Source organism: Aedes albopictus, chromosome 3 (genome assembly GCF_035046485.1).
Source record: "Aedes albopictus strain Foshan chromosome 3, AalbF5, whole genome shotgun sequence".
Classification (NCBI taxonomy): domain Eukaryota; kingdom Metazoa; phylum Arthropoda; class Insecta; order Diptera; family Culicidae; genus Aedes; species Aedes albopictus.
This window is the reverse complement of record NC_085138.1, coordinates 52271033-52288028: the sequence shown is the minus strand read 5'-3', so window position 1 is coordinate 52288028 and position 16996 is coordinate 52271033. Positions and strand designations below refer to the sequence as shown.

The window sequence follows — 16996 nt, the reverse complement described above, 5'->3', positions numbered from 1 at the left end:
GAGGAATCCCAGAGGAATTCCTGGAGGAATCCCAGAGGAATTCCTGGAGGAATCCCAGAGGAATTCCCGGAGGAATCCCAGAGGAATTCCTGGAGGAATCCCAGAGGAATTCCTGGAGGAATCCCAGAGGAATTCCTGGAGGAATCCCAGAGGAATTCCTGGAGGAATCCCAGAGGAATTCCTGGAGGAATCCCAGAGGAATTCCTGGAGGAATCCCAGAGGAATTCCTGGAGGAATCCCAGAGGAATTCCTGGAGGAATCCCAGAGGAATTCCTGGAGGAATCCCAGAGGAATTCCTGGAGGAATCCCAGAGGAATTCCTGGAGGAATCCCAGAGGAATTCCTGGAGGAATCCCAGAGGAATTCCTGGAGGAATCCCAGAGGAATTCCTGGAGGAATCCCAGAGGAATTCCTGGAGGAATCCCAGAGGAATTCCTGGAGGAATCCCAGAGGAATTCCTGGAGGAATCCCAGAGGAATTCCTGGAGGAATCCCAGAGGAATTCCTGGAGGAATCCCAGAGGAATTCCTGGAGGAATCCCAGAGGAATTCCTGGAGGAATCCCAGAGGAATTCCTGGAGGAATCCCAGAGGAATTCCTGGACGAATCCCAGAGGAATTCCTGGACGAATCCCAGAGGAATTCCTGGACGAATCCCAGAGGAATTCCTGGACGAATCCCAGAGGAATTCCTGGAGGAATCCCAGAGGAATTCCTGGAGGAATCCCAGAGGAATTCCTGGAGGAATCCCAGAGGAATTCCTGGAGGAATCCCAGAGGAATTCCTGGAGGAATCCCAGAGGAATTCCTGGAGGAATCCCAGAGGAATTCCTGGAGGAATCCCAGAGGAATTCCTGGAGGAATCCCAGAGGAATTCCTGGAGGAATCCCAGAGGAATTCCTGGAGGAATCCCAAAGGAATTCCAGGAGGAATCCCAGAGGAATTCCTGGAGGAATCCCAGAGGAATTCCTGGAGGAATCCCAGAGGAATTCCTGGAGGAATCCCAGAGGAATTCCTGGAGGAATCCCAGAGGAATTCCTGGAGGAATCCCAGAGGAATTCCTGGAGGAATCCCAGAGGAATTCCTGGAGGAATCCCAGAGGAATTCCTGGAGGAATCCCAGAGGAATTCCTGGAGGAATTCCAGAGGAATTCCTGGAGGAATCCCAGAGGAATTCCTGGAGGAATCCCAGAGGAATTCCTGGAGGAATCCCAGAGGAATTCCTGGAGGAATCCCAGAGGAATTCCTGGAGGAATCCCAGAGGAATTCCTGGAGGAATCCCAGAGGAATTCCTGGAGGAATCCCAGAGGAATTCCGGGAGGAATCCCAGAGGAATTCCAGGAGGAATCCCAAAGGAATTCCTGGAGGAATCCCAGAGGAATTCCTGGAGGAATCCCAGAGGAATTCCTGGAGGAATCCCAGAGGAATTCCTGGAGGAATCCCAGAGGAATTCCTGGAGGAATCCCAGAGGAATTCCTGGAGGAATCCCAGAGGAATTCCTGAAGGAATCCCAGAGGAATTCCTGGAGGAATCCCAGAGGAATTCCTGGAGGAATCCCAGAGGAATTCCTGAAGGAATCCCAGAGGAATTCCTGGAGGAATCCCAGAGGAATTCCTGGAGGAATCCCAGAGGAATTCCTGAAGGAATCCCAGAGGAATTCCTGGAGGAATCCCAGAGGAATTCCTCGAGGAATCACAGAGGAATTCCTGGAGGAATTCCAGAGGAGTTCCTGGAGGAATCCCAGAGGAGTTCCTGGAGGAATCCCTGGAGGAATTCCTGGAGGAATCCCAGAGAAATTCCTGATGAAATCCCTGGAGGCATTCCTGGAGTAATTCCCGGAGGAAACCCTGGAGGAATTCCTGGAGGAAACCCTGGAGGTATTCCTGGAGGAATCCCTGGAGAAATCCCTGGAGGAATCCCTGGAGGAATCCCAGAGGAATTCCTGAAAGAATCCCAGAGGAATTCCTGGAGGAATCCCGGAGGAGTTCCTGGAGGAATTTCAGAGGAGTTCCTGGAGGAATCCCAGAGGAGTTCCTGGAGGAATCCCAGATGAGTTACTGGAGAAATCCCAGAGGAATCTTGGAGGAATCCCTGGAGGAGTTCCTGGAGGAATCACAGAGGAATTCCTGGAGGAATCCCAGAGAAATTCCTGATGGAATCCCTGGAGGCATTCCTGGAGGAATTCCTGGAGGAAACCCTGGAGGCATTCCTGGAGGAAACCCTGGAGGAATTCCTGGAGGAATCGTTGGAGGTATCCCAGAGGAATTCCTGAAGGATTCCCAGAGTAATTACTGGAGGAATCCCAGAGGAATTCCTAGAGGAATCCCAGAGGAATTCCTGGAGGAATCTCAGAGGAATTCCTGGAGGAATCCCAGAGGAATTCCTGGAGAAATCACTGAGGAATTCCTGGAGGAATTCTAGATGATTACCTGGAGGAATCGCAAAGGAATTCCTGGAGGAATCCCAGAGAAATTCCTGATGGAATCCCTGGAAGCATTCCTGGAGGAATCTCTGAAGGAATTCCTGGAGGAATCTCAGGAGGTATTCCTGGTGAAATCCCTAGAGAAATTTCTAGAGGAATCCCTGAAAGAATTCCTGGAAGAATCCCTGGAGGAATTCCTTGAGGAATTCTTGGAGGAGCTCCTGAAGGAATTCCGGAGGAATCCGTAAAGGCATGCATGGATGAGTCTTTGGAGAAATCTCTGGAGGAAATCTTTGAATAATTACATAGGAAATTCCTAGAGGAATCTCTAGGGTTGTTGTTGGAGTGATCTTAGGAGGAAATCCTAGAAGAATCTCGGTAGGAATTCCTGGTGGAATTCTTGGAAGCATTCCTGGAAGAATTCCAGGATTGGACTGGGTGAATCATTAATTGACCTTTATACAGTGTCCACGTTTTTTGCATAAATAAATATAACATCTGTTAGTATCAGGCTCGTAATAACAGAATTCCTGGAATGGTTCTTTTCGACCCATCCAATGAAGAGCAAGTCAGCAGATTTTCATCGCACCCAACTCAATCACTTTTGAACGTTCCATAATGGACTATTGTTTCACAAAAAACATCGACCCAAGCCTTCCTGTCCACCAACTGTGCCAACATTTATCATATATCCATTCCGGTAAAGGGTGGTACATGCTGGTAATTGAGGAGCAAAAACGCAACCGGACGGACGTGGGTTAAACAAAGTTCATAATTGATATTCCCACAAGCACCACCATAACAGCAGCAGCAGCAGTAGCATGACAACAACAACAACGCAGTCTCGAACAACTTTTGGAGCACTTTTCGAAATGAGCTGCTTTTGTTCCACCGGCCATTGATTGGTAATACAATTCCCCAAAATGCAACAGACCAGCAGGTGGTGGGAAAAAAGTACCTACTGACCGCGCGACAACAATACCGTAATGAATGCACAAGCCACCCGCTCGCTCTGATCGACCATTTGCCCGTACTACCCCCGCTGCTGATCCTGGCGGTGATTGGTGGGGTCCTTTTCGGGTGGCACCGTGTTGTTTTTCGTCAGCACGCAATTATTGGAACAGCAAGTAAGAGAGAGAGGTTCATAATATTTAATGCCACATTATTCATTATTCATCGAATGCAAACTCGAAAATACACGTAATTAATATTCAAAGGGAAAACCCATTAGGGCGAGGGGTGATTGTAGGGTAGGGTGACCTAGGACATTGGGTGGGAGAGAATTGGGCAAAAAGAACCATTTAAATCAAATATTCGAAAAAAAAAAACTTGTCAATGCGTTCCCTCCGTTTTAGGGCAAAGTAATGGGGACGCTAGATCGTGAATATAACTTTCAATGGGAAATTGGAGCCCGAAATCATGCATACTGTGCGCCTGGTAGATGACCGGACCCGGACCAGTCTCCCCTGTATCGCCGTTTTCCACCGGAGCTGGATGCTGGCGAGTGACAAGGCTAAACAAATTTATAAATGTGTCAGCACGCACCAACAGCAAGGGTCCCAGCTATAGCTATGGCAGCAGCAGCAGCTGCAGTCAACAACCGGATCCGACGACGACGATGACGGCTGCTCCAAGGGGGGTTGATAAAGTGCAATGGAGTTTCGATGGCCAGTAGTGGGCAAATGGACAGACACGGGAAGCAACCCAGGGTTGGAGGTAACGAATGTTTATGACCAATCGTCCGGTTGGGAAGCCCTCTGTATCTGGTACGATGGGCAGAGGCGAATCCAGACATCATTACAGTTTTATGAAGTATGTTTTACTGGAAACTTTAAATACACTGTTGTTTATAATGAACAATATAAACAGCAGGAAAAAAGAAACATTATTCCACTGACGTAGCTAAGGTTTGTTTCTAGTGGCAGCTGTTTTTTACATGCACAGTAAATCAATTTAAAATATCCATAAATATTATCTCTGGAAATGTACTTATTATTGAACGTAATTCGATTATCTTGGTTGCAAAATGATGGACTCGGTGGTCCAGTGGCTACCGTTTCTGATTCGTATACAGAAGTTCCTGGGTTCCTCCAATTTTGAATCTTTCTATGTACTTTCTCCTTCTCGTTACTAGACGACACATGTTCATAGCCATCGCTAAAACAAACACAACTTTAACAGCACATTCTCAATCCATCAGATAAACGCCTACAAGTAATTAAGCGAACAGTGCCCCTTTATCTAGATTAATAAACACACTAAATCTATTTCCTTACGCCTGGCATCCAAGCACAAACGTGTGAACCCTCTGCCAACCATCTCTCACCAATAGTCCGACATCCGCATAACTTTGTGCAGACGCAGGTCTACTGAGGATACAAACGGTTGCAATCATCACTTCCTTAATTCCCTTGCCCACATTGATCTGCAACCTGAAGGGGGAAGACGCCATTGTCGTCTAAAAATAGAAGATCTCAAACACTCTCACATTGAGATGCCTGCATAGCCCACGGTAGATATCTTATTGGCTCCTTGTGTGAGTGTAGCTGGTCTGGCGATACTGGAGTACTTCGCATCCGCGGGCGATCAATCAAGCTCAAGCAATCTTGGTTTCAAAAGATGCCTACAAATTGATACACCAGATACGCAGAACTCCTAAGTTTCATATGTATCAGACGTTGAAGTAGCCGAGAAATATAGTGGAAGAAATTTCATCATTTTTTCACAAAACACACTCTGGAACTTTTGAATGAATTGCCTAATATCTACATACAAGATCGGACAATTTTTGAAAAGATTGAAAAGAAATATATAAGTGAATTTCAAACAAAGCGACAAAACTATCGGAGGAACGCCCCGAGAGAAAGCCTTAAGTGATCTTTCCGAAAATGCCTTCGCAGATTTATGTAGTATACTCTTTTGAAAATTTTCTTGGAAATATCTCAGACATAGCCTTTAGAAAATGATCCGAGAACTGCTTTCTTTTTTCAACAATTCTTTACGAATTTAGTAGTAGCAGGTACGATTTCTTCAGGATTTCATCTGAGAACTTCCAGTGAATTACAGCAAATTCATTTGAAACTCCTTAAATCAATTTCTTGGAAAATATCCTTATAGGAGGGCTTCCTCAAGGAATTTCACGTTGAATATCTGAAAAAAGTCTGATTTCAGTAAAATCACCAAGATAGTTTTCCAAAGAATTGAAGAAACGTTCATGGAAATTCCTTGAGATATAAGTAGAGAAATTCTTTACGGAATTGATAGATTCTTAACCTTTTGTGAAATGGCGGAGAACTTCGTGAAGAAAAAAGAGATTTAAGAATTTTCCGGGAAAATACTGAACAAATTGCCAGAGAAGCTCTTGAAAAACAATCAGGAAAATAATTTCTCTAGGAATTTGCAGAAGAAATTTCCGCAGGTATGCACAGAAAAATATCGAACAAATTTCGTAATGTATTCCTGCATGAATTGTCGGAGAAATGTTTAAAGGAATTGCCTAAGACAATTCGGAAATTCTATTGCAGTAATTACATTACCGGAAGAATTCATAAATGAATTGCTATAAAAGAGGGAATTGTGTGTACAAGTTAAGTCAGGGCTTTAATCAGCAAACATAGTTCGCGAGAACAGATATTCTGGGCATTCTGGGCTTCTGGGAACTTGAGATGGGGCCAATAGGATTTCCAGGAGAAAGTATTGAAAGGTGATTGAGGAGGGGGGGGGGGTCTTAGGAGCCTTTGAATACCATTAAATGAGGTTTCAGAGGCGTTTCAAGGCATTTTAGTGGCATGTTGCATGTCAGAGAATTTTTGGGAGTTTTAGGAATGTTTTAACGGCGTTCCAAAAAGTTTTAGGGGTGTGTTGTAGCATTTCAGGTGTGTTTCCAGGAGTTTTTATGTGCGTTTGGGGGGTTTCTGAAGCATTTTTAAGACATTACAAGGGATTTCAGGACCATTTCTAGGAAATAACGCTGATTTCAAGCGCGTTCAAATGAGATTATGGAGTTTTCATGGCTTTTCACGAAGGGGTCCGAGGAGTTTAAGGGTATTCAGGAGTACAGTCGAGACTCTTATAAGATCACTGGTCGGGGGGCGCAATAGGAATCCGCTTAATAGGAGACTAAGAGCTTATGGGATTTCGGCATTTTGGGGGTGTGGCCTATTATCTCGGGTGTGTTAAGAGTTAACGCAATACTTTCTTCGGCAAAGTTTTAGGGCTTGATAAGATCTACCATTTAGAACTTTGGTTCATATGATTAGTTGGCAATTTGGCCGCTAGAGGGACCATCAACAATTTGATGCTAAATTGCACTACAGGAACCATATCAGGTTGTCAAGCAAACGTTACGATATGCGACAGCTCAAGACCCTGATAATTTGGAAGGATAGTGTCTTCGGGAAAGTTGTTGGGTACGCCAATAACATACTGACGATGAGTTGCGAAGTTCGAAATTCCTCCACTGGGCGGCGCTAGTGAGCAAGTCAATTTTCAAAACATCATTTCTCGGAATCCCGATAACTTAGAAAGTTGGTGTCTTCGGCAAAGTTGATCAGTATGACATAAACTTACATAAAAATAAACACTTGTTTCGCAATTTTGCCACTAGGCGGCGCTAGTGACCATGCAAATTTTAGAAATCTCATAGCTCAGAATCCTGATAACTTAGAAAGTTGGTGTCTTCGGCAAAGTTGATCAGTATGACATAAACTTACATAAAAATAAACACTTGTTTCAAAATTCTGCCACTAGGAGGCGCTAGTGAACTTGCAAATTTTAGAAATCTCATAGCTCAGAATCCTTATAACTTAGGAAGTTGGTGTTTTCGGCAAAGTTTATCAGTATGACATAAACTTACATAAAAATAAACATTTGTTTCGCAATTCTGCCACTAGGCGGCGTTTACTGGGTTTTTTCGTCTTTTTTCGACTTTTTTGGCGGTTTTTCGGCTTGGCAAAACTAGTGTCGCTCCCTCGGAATCTTAGAAAATTGGTGTCTTTGGAAAAGTTGATCAGAATGACATAAACTTACATAAAAATAAACACTTGTTTCGCAATTCTGCCACTAGGCGGCGCTAGTGAACATGCAAATTTTAGAAATCTCATAGCTCAGAATCCTGATAACTTAGAAAGTTGGTGTCTTCGGCAAAGTTGGTCAGTATGACATAAACTTACATAAAAATAAATACTTGTTTCAAAATTCTGCCACTAGGAGGCGCTAGTGAACTTGCAAATTTTAGAAATCTCATAGCTCAGAATCCTAATAACTTAGAAAGTTGGTGTCTTCGGTAAAGTTGATCAGTATGACATAAACTTACATAAAAATAAACACTTCTTTCGCAATTCTGCCACTAGGCGGCGCTAGTGAGCATGCAAATTTTAGAAATCTCATAGCTCAGAATCCTGATAACTTAGAAAGTTCGTGTCTTCGGCAAAGTTGATCAGTATGACATAGACTTGCACAAAATGGGACACTTGTGTCAGAATTCTGCCTCTAGGTGGCACCAGTAATCACGCAAATTTTGAAAATCACATAGCTCAGAATTCTGCAATCTTGGAGAGACTGTATTCTTCATTGATGAGATACTTGGTCTGAAATTCTGGCCCTGGGCAGGATGCATATTTTATTAGTTGTATACCTTGATGTCAGTCGGACTCGAAAGGAATCCTCCGTAGAATTTTTAAACTACTGAAACTACTAGACGAATTAAAAGAATTGAAAAAATAAAGAATTGCGAAACAATTTTTATTTGTATGTCAGTTTATGTCATTCTGATTTACTTTGCCAAAGACACCATCTTTCTAAGTTATCGGGGGGGCGACACTAGTTTTGCTGAGCCGAAAACCCTCCAAAAAAGTCGAAAAAATACGAAAACAAGCAGTTAACGCCGCCCAGTGTCAGAATTTTGAAACAAGTGTTTATTTTTATGTAAGTCTATGTCATACTGATCAACTTTGCCGAAAACACCAACTTCCTAAGTTATCAGGATTCTGAGCTATGAGATTTCTAAAATTTGCATGTTCACTAGCGCCGCCTAGTGGCAGAATTGCGAAACAAGTGTTTGTTTTTATGTAAGTTTATGTCACTCTGATCAACTTTTCCAAACACACCAACTTTCTAAGTTATCGGGGGGAGCGACACTAGTTTTGCCAAACCGAAAAACCGCCAAAAAAGTCGAAAAAAGACAAAAAAACCCGGTAAACGCCGCCTAGTGGCAGAATTGCGAAACAAATGTTTACTTTTATGTAAGTTTATGTCATACTGATCAACTTTACCGAAGACACCAACTTTCTAAGTTATCAGGATTCTGAGCTATGAGATTTCTAAAATTTGCAAGTTCACTAGCGCCTCCTAGTGGCAGAATTTTGAAACAAGTGTTTATTTTTATGTAAGTTTATGTCATAGTGATCAACTTTACCGAAGACACCAACTTTCTAAGTTATCAGGATTCTGAGCAATGTGATTTCTAAAATTTGCATGTTCACTAGCGCCGCCTAGTGGCAGAATTGCGAAACAAGTGTTTATTTTTATGTAAGTTTATGTCACTCTGATCAACTTTTCCAAAGACACCAACTTTCTAAGTTATCGGGGGGAGCGACACTAGTTTTGCCAAACCGAAAAACCGCCAAAAAAGTCGAAAAAAGACGAAAACCCCCGGTAAACGCCGCCTAGTGGCAGAATTGCGAAACAAATGTTTATTTTTATGTAAGTTTATGTCATACTGATCAACTTTACCGAAGACACCAACTTTCTAAGTTATCAGGATTCTGAGCTTTGAGATTTCTAAAATTTGCATGTTCACTAGCGCCGCCTAGTGGCAGAATTGCGAAACAAGTGTTTATTTTTATGTAAGTTTATGTCACTCTGATCAACTTGTCCAAAGACACCAACTTTCTAAGTTATCGGGGGGAGCGACACTAGTTTTGCCAAACCGAAAAACCGCCAAAAAAGTCGAAAAAAGACGAAAACCCCCGGTAAACGCCGCCTAGTGGCAGAATTGCGAAACAAATGTTTATTTTTATGTAAGTTTATGTCATACTGATCAACTTTACCGAAGACACCAACTTTCTAAGTTATCAGGATTCTGAGCTATGAGATTTCTAAAATTTGCATGTTCACTAGCGCCGCCTAGTGGCAGAATTGCGAAACAAGTGTTAATTTTTATGTAAGTTTAAGTCATACTGATCAACTTTGCCGAAGACACCATCTGCCTAAGTTATCGGGATTCTGAGATATGAGGTTTTGAAAGTTTACTTGCTCACTAGCGCCGCCCAGTGGAGGAATTTCGAACTTCGCAACTCATCGTTAGTAAGTTATTGGCGTACCCAACAACTTTCCCGAAGACACTATCCTTCCAAATTATCAAAGTGTTGAGCTGTCGCATATCGTAACGTTTGCTTGACAACTTGATATGGTTCTTGTAGTGCAATTTAGCATCAAATGGTTGATGGTCCCTCTAGCGGCCAAATTGCCAACTAATCATATGAACCAAAGTTCTAAATGGTAGATCTTATCAAGCCCCAAAACTTTGCCGAAGAAAGTATTGCGTTAACTCTTAACACACCCGAGATAATAGGCCACACCCCCAAAATGCCGAAATCCCATAAGCTCTTAGTCTCCTATAACGCACACCCCTGTCTAGTAGGAGTTCGTTTAATAGGAGTCCGTTTAATAGGAATTCGTTTAATAAGAGACTCGACTGTATTTCAAATGGATTACGAGGACTTCAGAAGCGTTTAATAGTATAAAGCGCCCCAAGACCCTCTGGAACCAAAATCAATCCAAAATCAAAGATTATGAACGTTTTTTGATAATTTTAGAAATTTTGCATTGAAAAGTCTAACTTTTGAAAATGTTTGATGGTAACTTGAAATTCATATGTCCAGTTAAAATTTGAAGCCAGTAAGAGCACTAGAAGCTGAGAATCAGAGCTCCAAACTTCGACTCGAGAAAATTCGAGAAAATTAGTAAATGCGTACTTTATTATGTCCAGTACTGTACCTCCTGAAACCCCCTGGAATATTTGAAACGCCCCCTCAACCCGATGAAATGCTTCATTCAGAGTGTTTTAAGGTCTTCCAGAGGATACCTGGGAGGTTTCAGGAAAATTTAGCATTTAGAGCGTTTTATGGAGTTCAGGGTTACTTCTTTTCGTTTAAGGTGATGTGAGTGTGTTTTAGAAGCGTTCCAATGGATTATAGGGAGTTTCAAGGGGTTTAAGAGAGTTTTTGGGCATTTACAGACTGTTTCAGAAATTATAAATACACTTTGTTTATTAAATTTAATTCACTTGTTTCATGATTTTTATCAACTTCTTTAAGAGTTTAGCATATTGAACTCCACATTTTTATATTTCCTTTCAATTGTCTTGATAGTTTAAAGAACAGTCGAGTTCTCTAACAAATAACTTAATTTTTCAAATTTGCATTTGCACAAAGGTGTTTTTAATGGTTTCAACATTATTCATCAATATATACCAAAAATTATCTCAATGTTTATCACATTCGCTTTCTCAACAAATTGTCTAAGGAATGCCTTGATCAAAATTTGGGAAAAATCGATAAAGGCATTACCACAACATTTTTTCGGAGATCAAGTTTCTTATTTTTTAAGGTTTTCTACGGAACATAAGAACTACACACTAAGATCAGCTCGGTATTTTCCGCATCTTTTGACTGAGTTCTCAACAGCAGATTTATCTCGGCACGCTCGGTTGTTTATTCTACGGATATTCTGTAAATGAGTTACCGAGCTCAGCTAATAAACTGTCAAAAGTTACTGATGTACGATAAATATCATTACTGGTGAACGGTAAATATGATTACCGAGTGTACCGAGATAAATCTGCTGTTGAAAACTCAGTAAAAAGATGAAAAAAATACTGAACTTACTGAAAAAATTACTGAGTTGGAACATCTGAATCTTAGTGTGTACCACACAGTTTCTTAGCGTTCCTGAACGCATTTAATCTAAACAAACTTATTTTTTCAGCTCATCCGATCCTTCAGATGGTAAAGCTTGTCATACCATAAAAACGAATGCAGTAAATTTTAATCATCCAGTTTACAGAGCCTTATTTTTTAACTTTTACCAGAAACATCAACAAAATTGGTATTATTTGCTTCTTTGGCATGTGTACTATAAGAGCTAGAAGAAACTTTTCTGGATAGGGTAAAAGCTCCCTTAGTGGAGGTAGTACCAATAGTGGTGGTAGTGGCAATTTAGCACTATTTCGACCAAAAAGCTTGCAAATGACATTTTTAATGGATGTATCATACCTATTTAACAACATTAAGTCATTTTTGTGTTCATTATTTGCCAGAAAACCTTGTTTAACCAATTATTTTCCTTAATTATTTTGCTCCTTTGCACCTATAGTGGTGGGTCTCATAAGAATTCAATGGGATGCGCCACTATAGGAATTAATGTTAAATTTTACCTCCATAATAGGAACCGTGTACCTATAGTTGGTGCAAGCGATTTATTAGCAAAAACTTATATAAACAATGGTTTTTATATTTTTCCTAGCAAATTTAAGTGAAAAACCACCGATTAACGTTTTCAGACTTTTTATTTTGTGGTATTATCAATTTTATTTAATTATTTTACTACAATGAGCTACTAATAGCTCCACTATTGGTACATTTACCCTATTGCGCTCAAATTAAAATGGCAGTAAATCGTTAGTGTATTTATAATTTCTGAAACAGTCTATATGAGCATTTCAGGGTGTTTCAGATAGACGTTTCAGAGGGGTTTTCAGATGGTTCCAAGAGCACTTCAGAAGATCTCACGAGGCTTTAAGGGTTTTCGGGGGCCTTCCAAAGGTTCTCTGGGGAACTTCAGAGGAGGTTCAACAGGCTTCAGGATCGTTTCTAGAAGTGAGAGTGACGCTTCAGAGCGATTCAATGAACACTATGACCGTACCTGAAAACCTCATGAAACCCTATGATATCCTCTGAAACGCCTATAAAATGCCTTCTGAAACGCCCTGAACCTCTCTGAGACTCCCTGAAACATTCTTGAAACATCGTTATGATTAAGTCACCCTCGAAATAGAGTACAAATCTGGCAAACTCGAAGCCGATTTGCACTGAAAAGTTGATCGATTGATTACCACCAGCGGACAACCAATCGATCAACTTTTCAGCGCTTTTGATCATTTTGTTCTTCAGATTTGTGCTCTTGAAAACCCGAGCAGAAAGAAAAAGCTGCAGAATACCAAACTCAAGTATCCAAAACACAATACCTACAACCTGAATAAAATATTAAGGAACTCCGCAGAATGTATAATGAATACCACGTGAATAATGACATCAGATATTGCAATATCTCAATAATAATCGATGATTTTTCCATAAAACCCGAGCAGGAATTGATGACTGATTGGTTCCTGATTGGTGCGATTCTAGGAAGCTTTTTGACCCTGATCGCACGGCTACGAGGCTCCACACGGGTATTCAGTAAGACCATGCTCTAAGGGTGAGGAGCTCGATTCTTGAGCGGTCCAAAAACTTTTCATAAATGAAATGTCCCCGACTTTTTTTGGCATAGAGTGTCCTCGTGCTGGCCATCCGACATACACATGCAAAGCAATCATTGGCAGAGGAACCTCTCTGTTAATAATAATATTAAGAAGTGCTCTTAAAGTGAAACATCAAGAAATCCCATTGCAATTTTTCATACAAACTTTAGAGGCACAAATCTGACGAACAAAGCATCGAGCGAAGCCGCACTTGTTTTTCCTGGCTTTGCTCACTTGCAAAAAGAGGCAGCTTTTACAAATCGAGAGCATTTGTTTACGAATTTTCAAGATTGGTGCTCTTGAAAACGTGAGTAGGGGACCAAGTCGGCCATTGTGGCAGCCATGTTTGTATTCTCTGAAATTTCTCTTTAAACAACTAAGCTCGCAAAGAAGAAGAAATTCGTAATAATTTCCAGGAGGATCGCATTGAGGACATCCATATGAAATACCGAAACAAATTTCAATGGGCATTCCTGAAAGAAATCCGGCAGGAATCCATTGAGAAACTTCAAGGAGAATCCTTAGAGAATCTTGAGAATCTTTAAAAAGAGCTCTGGAATAGCTTTCCTTTGAAAATTTCAGTTTCAGAAGCTTTTAGAGAAAACACTTTAAAACTCTCAAGCATAATTCACAGGAACTCTTGAGGAACCTTAGTAGGAATCTTTTGACGAACTCATGAAGAAGTCAGCAGAGAAACTCCTGGAGAAATTCGTGGAGAAAGCTCAGAAGCAGGGTACGAAAAACGGATCACGCCGAAAAACAAACGCTTTGTCCTAAGCGGTGCATGTTGATAACAAAGACGTTCCGCAACAAGCGCATGTCAGGCGATGAGAGCAATAAAACAAACATCGCTTGGCGTGCGTGTGCCGATATTCCGGCTTTTCTGCTGAAATTTTCGACCCACATCATCGAATTCATATGTATTTGTACGAATTAATACTCTTGCAAACCTCAGAGTCTAGTTTCAATTGTAAAACAATGCAAAAATCACGATGTGAATAGAACGAGACAAATATTCCTACCGTTTTTGTTGTGAACAAACTCAGGAGCAATTTTGTCATTATCTGCTAACGAAAAAACAAAGCGTTATTGCTGTGCCTTCTTTGTTGCCTATTTTTCGCTTGCGGTGCCATATTCTGCGTACACTGCTCAGAAGTAATTCCTGAATAAGCTACATTGATCAATCATGCAGGCAATATTGGGATTACTCCTGGATAAATCGAGGACGACTCTTGAATGGATCCCTTGAGAAACTCCCAACTCCTATAGGAATCCTTAATGGTACTCTAGGAGAAATCGTGAAGGAATTCCAGGTGCAACTCGTTTGACAGATCTTGGTGTAATTTGACGAAGAGTCCTATGAGAAGTGACTAGAATAACTCTAGGAGAAATCATTATTGATAAGAGGAGGATTCCAAAGAGGCATTCTAGAAAAAAATACTTTGATAAACTCCTGGAAGAAAGTATTTACGAACTCCAGATAAAATGCCTTGGTGAACTCCAAGTGTAAACAATGACCAGTCAAACATAAATTACGTCTACTATCGTTTTTAAAGTTTTTAAATCCAACATCCTCCGCAAATGAAAATCCGCCGTAATAAACTAGGGAAATAATTTCTAATAATTTTTCGAAGCGATTTGTAATTTTAATAAATTGAAATAAAAATACTGAACAAATTGCTTTCAGCATATCTTGAACATATTTGGTAGAATCCTCAAAGAATCGCCACATTTTTTACTTGCGTAATGCGTTTAACAATATGCGGGTGCCCTTAGGGGGTATACACAAAGCCCTTTCTTCATGCCCCTATTAACACCAATGATGCCATTTGGATAGCAGCAGTGGGTCACTGTTATGAGTGACCAAGTGAGTGACCTAGTGTGTGTCGATCAATAACACTGCCGGCGGTCCTCCCGATTCGAGGATGCAAACTTTAGAATTGGGTTTCTACCCTAGGGAGAACCCCATCACCAGAGAAACGGGAACAAAATTTACTAAATCGTCCAGATCGTTCAACTTGATAGGATCATTCCATGCGAGAGGCGCATAACTTTTCCGGTTTGGGCCGTCTGTGCGGTGGCCCTTGCATGCTGTTTTACGTTCCTATACCGGCCACTGACTGACTGGGTTTGCTAATACATTTTGCAAGCGCAATTCAGTGGAAACTTTCTCTATCTCGGTCCTGATGCTTGCTGGACGCGGTTGCCAGTGAGTACTATGTACACAATGCTGCAACTATTTTCTGTTGCACATCGCTGGATGACTGCCAGCCGACAAAGTTCGTAGTAAATTTAAATTTCCGCTTGAGTGAAACCGGACCGATGATGATGGCAGTGCAATGGGCATGCCAATGCGCAGTGGTTCAAAAGGACTGGAAGGATGGTGTGGTCATTCATTATGCGATGGTTTATGTACGTAGTACAGATAGGAAGGTTATTTATCTTATTGATTTATTTTAGGCTCAATCGCGTACTGTGCTTAGAGGGGTAGAAATATCCACAGAGCACCGATCCTGGACAAACAATGGAGAAAACGAAATGTTCCAATATCTTGGTTGCTAAATGGCAAGCGATGGCGGTACATACCAAGTTGAAAACGGGTGCACAAACCAAGAAGGTGACAACTAGTTACACAGTGGAATATTTGTTGCTACATGCTAATGAAACCTGGTGTGTATCAGAGGAATGTATTACATATTAAGATTGACAAAGTAAAAGATAGGACACGGTCTCACATAAAATCTCCTACTGATTATTTTTCTTCAAAAGAAGGTCAGCTCATCTGCTAGCCTCGTTTGGAACCACTGTGCAATGCTAGATTCGCCCTGGTAGGAACGCAATCGTTCGTCCAGCATAGCACTACCGGAGGCCGTTGTTGGCAAACCACATCGGGTGTGAATTTGATCACCAATATTCACCACCGGTTCGATTGATGCGGAGGTAAACTTTGTTTCCGACTGCGTGTGAGCTATTTTTGCCACTTTAGTGTTCCTGGGAGTGAACTCCGAGAGGCTATGTAATCGCTCTGAAATCGACGTTTTTGGTAAGGGCTTAGATACATAATATTTTGTCATTCGGGAGGCTCAGGTTATGTTGTGCGAAACTTTCTGTCACTGGCACTGTTAGGTGCATCATTCGGGATGTTTGTTACCAGGCGCCTCGCAATTTTCCAGCCCAACCCCCATTGTTCGCTCAGCGCTCTACTGACCAAGTGTCATCGGAATCATACACACGCACAAAATGTCGGCATCCAGTTAGGTAGGTATGCATCGAAGTGATGGAATGTATGTTTTCGAACCTGCACGGAACCTGGGCGGAAGGTCGGTTTCGGAACAAAAGTTGAATAAACGAGCGGCGGGTGGTGGGTGGCTAACTGACTGACCACCTGATCGGAAGTAGAGGGGAGGGCTGTTGACTGAACGAACGCACAATCGAACATAGGTACCTACTCGAAATATGATAGTGTGGTTTGTCGATTGTTTTACCGCGCCGCCTTGCTGGTGTGCACACCACCGGATGCACTGTCGATGATGATCGGAATTAGCCATTGTTTAATTGATGGTGGCTAGTTTGATTTCAATTATGCGCTGCGTTGCGGATACGCTGCGATATCGAGGCAGGTGCGATGAATATGGGGTTGTTGGTGTACATGTGCAACCGTAAAAGACTCCGGGAAAATGAGAAATTCCTACAATTTGTAACGGTATGTAGAATAAACTTACATCAGTTTTGTGCAATTACTTGCTGAGCTAGATATAAAACGAAAAGTTTCAAATATAGTAATTAAACCTATCAACCCAATCATACAATTAATTTGAGTTAAGTCTTCGTAATTGGTCCATGAAACCCTGGCGGTAAGCACGTGGGTATTAAGCAAGATTGTCCTGAGGATGCAAATTTAGATTCCCTGTTGATCCAAGATCTTTTTCGAATATGTACTATATGATAATATAGAATAGGGTTACGTATAAAAGGCTTAAACACGATAGGCTGAAATCACTTAAGCTTCAAAAAGAGGTTCGACTAGTTTTCAAACTTGCCAACTCAAATGAAGACCAT

The 16996-nt window shown here is 41.5% G+C and overlaps 1 protein-coding gene across 2 annotated transcripts in view; it reads left to right on the top strand.

The window, feature by feature from the left end:
- Positions 1-16996, top strand: part of LOC109398757 (neural cell adhesion molecule 2) — a 642607-nt gene that overhangs the window by 171350 nt on the left and 454261 nt on the right. The gene's annotated exons all lie outside the window — the stretch shown is intronic.